The following is a 6,199-nucleotide window of genomic DNA, read 5'->3' on the forward strand; positions in this document are numbered from 1 at the left end:
GCTCGTCTGCAATCCAACCGTGCAGGACAGACAGGGGGCGGCCGGAGACGTTAGAATCTGACTCGGCCACTCGGGACACCTGCCGATCCCTTTGCGTCTTTTGCTTTGGCCGGCCGGGGCACCAGCGACAACGCACGCACCGAGAGGAGCCGAGGCCAATTTTCCTGCATGCTGGCCACCATTCGCCGTCGGTGCGATACGCATCTTTCACATACCAATACCACCGCCACCACCACCGAGACGCGTACGCGATCGCCCGGCGAGCTAGTTGGTGGAGATCTGAGTCTGCAGATCTTTGGGGGTGGGGTGGGGGGGACACCGCGCATGTGTGCCGCCCCTGTCCTCCTCGCCCTGGCGGCCTTAGTTTACTCGAGAGCCTTTTTTGAGGCCAGGCCATGGCCATGGCCACCACAGCCGCAGCGTGCGGTGCCGGTGCCGCCCGCCCGCTTGGATTTCCTCCCGGTCCCTTTTTAATACTGTGTGCTGTTTTCCCCTCTCGACGCGATGTCGGTTCTTACTTAGCCTAGCCCTATAGTACGAGTGAGTAATACAGTAGGTAAACCTGTGTGTGGCCGATCGCAGCAGCCACTGTGCGCGGCACGTTCGGGCGGCGACGCGACGGGGAGGGGATCAGATTCGAAGCATCCGCCGCTGCCATCTGCCTCTCGCGGATGCTGGCGAAACGAGAACAAAAACAAAAGCACGCACAGCAGCAGCAGGCAGATCGGTGACGGCAGAGCCTACGTACCCGCGCGCGGCATGTTCTGCTGCCGCTTTGGATCTGCCGGATTTGGACTGTTTTCCACCCGTTTCTTGCGTCTAGGCCTAGCGATCCGTGCGCCACGTACGGGGAACAGGTAGCCAGACGTTCCGAAGCGTCTGATCAACGTAACGCTAAACCCGCGATGGATCGTCCATCGGTGTGCGGATCCATCACTGATGGCCCGGCTTGCCGTTGAGCCGATCGGTCTGCCGCGCCGCCGTGCGCCGTGCACGCACGCGGGCGAGTGGTACGTTAGATGTGGATCTACTGCTGGTCGAGGGGGGCAAGAGCGGTGTGAAGGAATGATAGCCGTCGTCGGTCCCTTGTACCCGTCGTCGCTGATCTTTTTATTTTTATTTTTCGTGAGGAGAAGAAAAAGGAAGGAAACCAGGGAGGGAGTGATGATCAGGACCATCTTCCACGCACGCTGCTAGCTAGCCTTTGAGCTGCTGCTGCTGCTGCCGTCCATGACCATGAGCCTTGCTTTGATTCTACTCCTCCAGGGGAGTGTGCCAACACTGTCTGACAGGCAGCTAGCGAGTGGGATCGGAGTCGGAGCAGGGTGAAAGAGGCCTCCCTCGATCTCCTTTTCTTTTTAATTTACGCGGCTCCATGACCGTACGGAACGGGTGGTCGATGCGAGGAGGACACCCACCCAAGGGCTGATCCGATCGGAGCCTTCCCCCCGGGATAGACGGCGACCGACGGAGGACGTTTCGCCTCTGGTGGTCATCTATAATCGAGCCGGCCGGCCGGTTCTCTATCCATGTACCCACGTCACATGATATATATATATATATAACACGCCGGGGCCGGCGGTCGACGTGGCCGCTGGGCGGGAAGATGAGATCGATCGATGCTTCCGGACCAACAGTACAGGTGCAAAGGCGATGGATGGTTACTTTTTTTTCGGGGGGGCACCAACTCCGCGCATGCTTGCTTGCTAGGTGTCCATCGATCCGGCGCACTGCTATGCTCTCCCCCCTCCCGATCGCCACCGAGGCCAGATCGGGGCATGGGAATTATTGGACATGATAAAGGATGACATAACTCGACTCCATCCATCGATTGAGAGACCGAGCGGTGCGCGGACAGGGACAATTTACACTCCAACATGGGAGTGTGGGACACACACCGGTGCCTGCCTGGCTAGGGCTAGTCAACCGATCGGATGGAAGCTATACGTCGTCGTCCTCCGATCCGTCCCGCGTGGAGTACGTACGAACGCAGTGCGCGATCCGCGGGGAATGGGCACGATCGCACGAGAATTCCATGTCCATGAGCGGTGGAATCCGAGGGCGGGCGGCTATATACACGGAATTCTTCCCTAGTACTCTCTCCATATATCGCTTTCTCTCGGTGCTAGCTCATCACTCTCGCACGAGACAACCTTAGCTTATTCGGTGGGGGTTCCAGATAAGCCACGAAAGGTGCCATCAACAAAGTAAAATAAACGAGAGAGAGAGAGAGAAAAAAGGCCATGGAAAAACTAGATCTTTCGGAGTGGAGGCGCGCGCGAGATTTTGTTCCTCTCTGGATGGAGTTTTGCGAGATTGACAGGCGTTACAGCCAACTGATTAACCGAGACAGGAGCGGGGCAGATATAGAGAGAGAGAGAGACGCCCACCACCAAACCATGCACGATGATGACAAGTGTTGTGTGACCGAACGAACGCCCAGGGCCCAGGGAGCAGCGCCAGCAAGCACCCGTCGCGTTCAATGATGGCTAGCTAGCTACCGCTACCGCTGCTCTGGTGGTCCGCGCGCTGCCATGGCTGCTGGTGGTGTTATCGTCGTGCTAGTGCTACACCACAGCGCCTATATAGAGCCACACCGCCACCGGGAGCGGGAGCCCTGCTGACCTGCCTGTGCCTCGCACGACAAGGCACGGCACCAACAGAACGGAGCGTGCGAGCGTGCGTGCATGCCCTCCAGGCCACTTGGCATCGCGGTGTGCACCCGTGGGAGAGCGACGGCGACCCCGACCGACTTTCCCGAGGCCGTACGTGGCTGGTCCAAGACTCCAACCAAGTCCAAAGGATGATGCCCCTGCCATGCCGCTACCTCGAGTGGAAGGAAGGGAAGTGTGGAACGACCGATGCATCCATCCACCAAAGCTCTCGCACCCACCCACACCCACCCATCGACGACCTCCTGTCGGGGTTCCGAACTGAACACAGGCGGGCGGGTCCATGCAGGGCGCCGATCCAGCGGATAGCGACGCTGCCTCGAGCCGATCCAACGGCCCCAAGACCGCCAGCGAGTAGTCCTCATCTCCGCACCGCAGTGGCGTGCCCATCCCGAATTGCGCGGGCCGGCAGAGCTGCAACTGCAACTCCCCCCCTCGTCTGCCTGTCCCGACGCCGACGCCGACGCCATTTTCTCCGCTTCGCCTGCTCAGCGGCGCCAGCCACCCGTCGCACGCGAGAGCTTCGGAAGCGCGTGCGCTGCTGGATCGGCTGCGACACGGCTGCCACTGGCATTGGCGTTGCGCTGCTGCTTTTATTTATATACACAAAGGGGAATTTAAGCGCAGCGCAGCGCGGTTGGTCAATACTATACGATCAAGGGAAGCGTACCGACGATCAGACGACTAATTGCTGCAAATAAATTACTGACTAATCGTGGCCTGAGCAGGAGATGATGGCCACTCGCGCTGCACGATTTCGTCAATAAACAACAGCGGAAGTACTGCCAAATGGAAAAGCTAGTGGAAACACCGAAAGCTCTACCTTTGCCGCCTACGCATTTCCTACTGTCGCCGGGAGGAAGAAGAAAAAAAAAAACCTGCGCAGAATCAATCGTCGAGAATTCGGAATTCACAAGGGCCAAGAAGAAGAATCTGCGTACGCCCTAGCAAGTGCTACGTGCAAAACCATTCATGCATCTTCTTAACTGGCCAAAAAAAAAAGCCATGTGCTGCAACTCCCAACTCCAAGCAAACATGGCACCGTGGAGGACAAATAATGCGAGTGGAGGTGGAAATGGTCTCACCTTTTTTTTTTTTTGCCCTCCACTTTGAAGCCACTGTTCTTCTCATCGCCTGCGCGCGAGAAACTTCGTCTCCCACCTACCTTTCCCGGGCACCTGATTCCCCCACTGAGATGCACCTTTCTTTTATGTCCTTTCCTGAGAAATGCACCTGGTAATTTCTCACAAGACACACCACACATAAGGCCTAGTGGCTCCTTTTTTTGTGTGTTGTTTATCGCACTTAGGCTGCTGTCGAGCATTGAGAAATTTATTAGGTATTGTCCGGGATGACTTTTTTGTTTCGTCCTGGCCTCGTTTTATAGCCCTTTATTGTTATAGCCTTTTATTTGCAACAATTCCTGGAGCCAACATAGAAATAATGTGATGCCTTGTTTTTAACAGGAGCATCAAATTCTAAAAATTGTTGTAACTTTTAAATTGTTATTTGCTAATGCTTCACCAGGCTGTATTAGGTTCACCAACTGTAGTTAAAAATTAAGTTTTAGAATGGTACTGCATGGTGTCATCTTTGTACATCCTAGGTAATATAATGCCATGACGTCGTGTAAATAGCCGTGCAAAGTACTGTTTTGTATTATAGATTGCACTGTTTGTATAATAAAGTTTTAAAATAGGAAGTGAAATATAGAATATGCTGGAGATAGTCTTAACCCGTTAGGCATCTTTAACTCTGATTTTTGCACTAGATGTTGTATGATCTAAAGTCATAGAGGATCCGTTGCTTTCTGGTGTACGTGATCATGTAGATTTGCAACAGGCATGGTGACACAGAAGATCCTACCCTTGTCATACGCACAGATAATGAAGGTGGGCTGCGTTCTGTGCACGTGAGAGGGTGAGAGTAGAGAACTCCCTTATTAGTCCCGGCAAGGCAAATGGCCTTGGCTCTCTTGCCCAGCACTGTATAGCTTCGCTTGGCAAGACCAGCTATTTGGTGGCAAAAGAAAAGCTTGCTTTGCCTGGCAAACTTGCTTGGCTCGGCAAGGATTTTTTTTGCCTGGTGAGGCGAGCCAGATTGGCTCTCCAGTACAGTCAAGCTTGCTGGCTGCATCCATCTCACCATCTGCCAGGCTGAACCCCTCTGGTGATGCTGCTGCAGGAGCAAGCAAATCGAACACCGGGGAAAAAACATCGCTCTTCCTTTGCTAAGCTAGTTTTATCCTATCTGTGCCAGCTAGGTAAACCAGTAAAAAGAGCCCTCTGAAATCCCCCGGCTAATCAAATGACTGGAGTGATCCGGGCTGTGCTCACCGTTTGACTGGAGAAGGTACTCACCGTTTGACTGCCGCTAGGCAGCGTGAGGAGAGACGCGTGACGGCGTCAACCCTGTTCGGCACTTCGGCTGCGGCTGCAGCCTGCAGCCGCCTTTCTCCATTTACAGACTGCAGCCGGCCGTGCTTGCTGCGGCTCTGCAGCAGAGCCGCAGGCTCAGCCAGAACCGTTTGTACTCCGTTTGCGGCGCCGTTAAGCGTTAATACTATTTGCTTTTGCGGGACCGCGCTGCCGGTTGGACGAATGAGGACCTTTCGTACGTGTACTGGTTATGCCGATTTTCCAACAGGGAGGGGGGGGTGTTTGCTTTCGCGACTAAAATTTAATTCGTATCACAACAATTGTTTAAATATCAATTATAAATATTTAATGTAGATTTAATTAGGTTTATTAAATTTGTATTGTCTTCTAGTCTTTATCTATATAATTAGTTTTATAATTAAACTATATTTATATACCCATAATTATCATGTAAATATTTGATGTGATAGATACTAAACCTCTTAATGTAGGCTAACCATGTCGTGTTATATGATGCTGCAAAATACTATTTTACACATCAGATTATATTTGTCAGTACCCTAAATCAGGGATACTCTCTTCTACAGCATGAAGATGTCGCACCCATACGACGTCTCCTAGCCACGCGGGGGACGGCGCCTGATCCCACCGCATGGACGGACCAAAGGCCACCACGTGGCAAGGAAAGGCAACACAATAAGTCCGGACCCACACAGAGGGACATCGGACCCCTATACATATAAGTCCGGAGCACCCAGGTAGGTCCGAACCTCAGCAGGGTCCCGGAACGAGGAGGACCCTGGTATGAGCAGGGTCCGGTGCTGACACGTGTTCGGGCCTTGCCCTCCACTTCCCGCTCAGTCAGAGACCCGTTGCTTGTGGCCCGTGACATAAGCTACCGGCCCGAACCTGACGTGAAGTCATGCAGCCCCTGCATTTATTAGAGAAAAGACGTGCCACCTGCCACTGCGCTAACGGGCGACGTGCCCTCTCAGCATTTAATGCGTACCGTCCCATCCGCTGGCAGACAGCGTCAAAGTCATCCAGCAGGCGGCGCGCCTACTGGGTCTACTGGCAAAACAGTGCGCCCGTGCCGAGCGGCACGCTGTACTCATCCATCCTTCTGCAAGAAGCTTTCCCTGCACGCCA

Source organism: Zea mays, chromosome 4, assembly GCF_902167145.1.
Source record: "Zea mays cultivar B73 chromosome 4, Zm-B73-REFERENCE-NAM-5.0, whole genome shotgun sequence".
Taxonomy (NCBI): Eukaryota; Viridiplantae; Streptophyta; class Magnoliopsida; order Poales; family Poaceae; genus Zea; species Zea mays.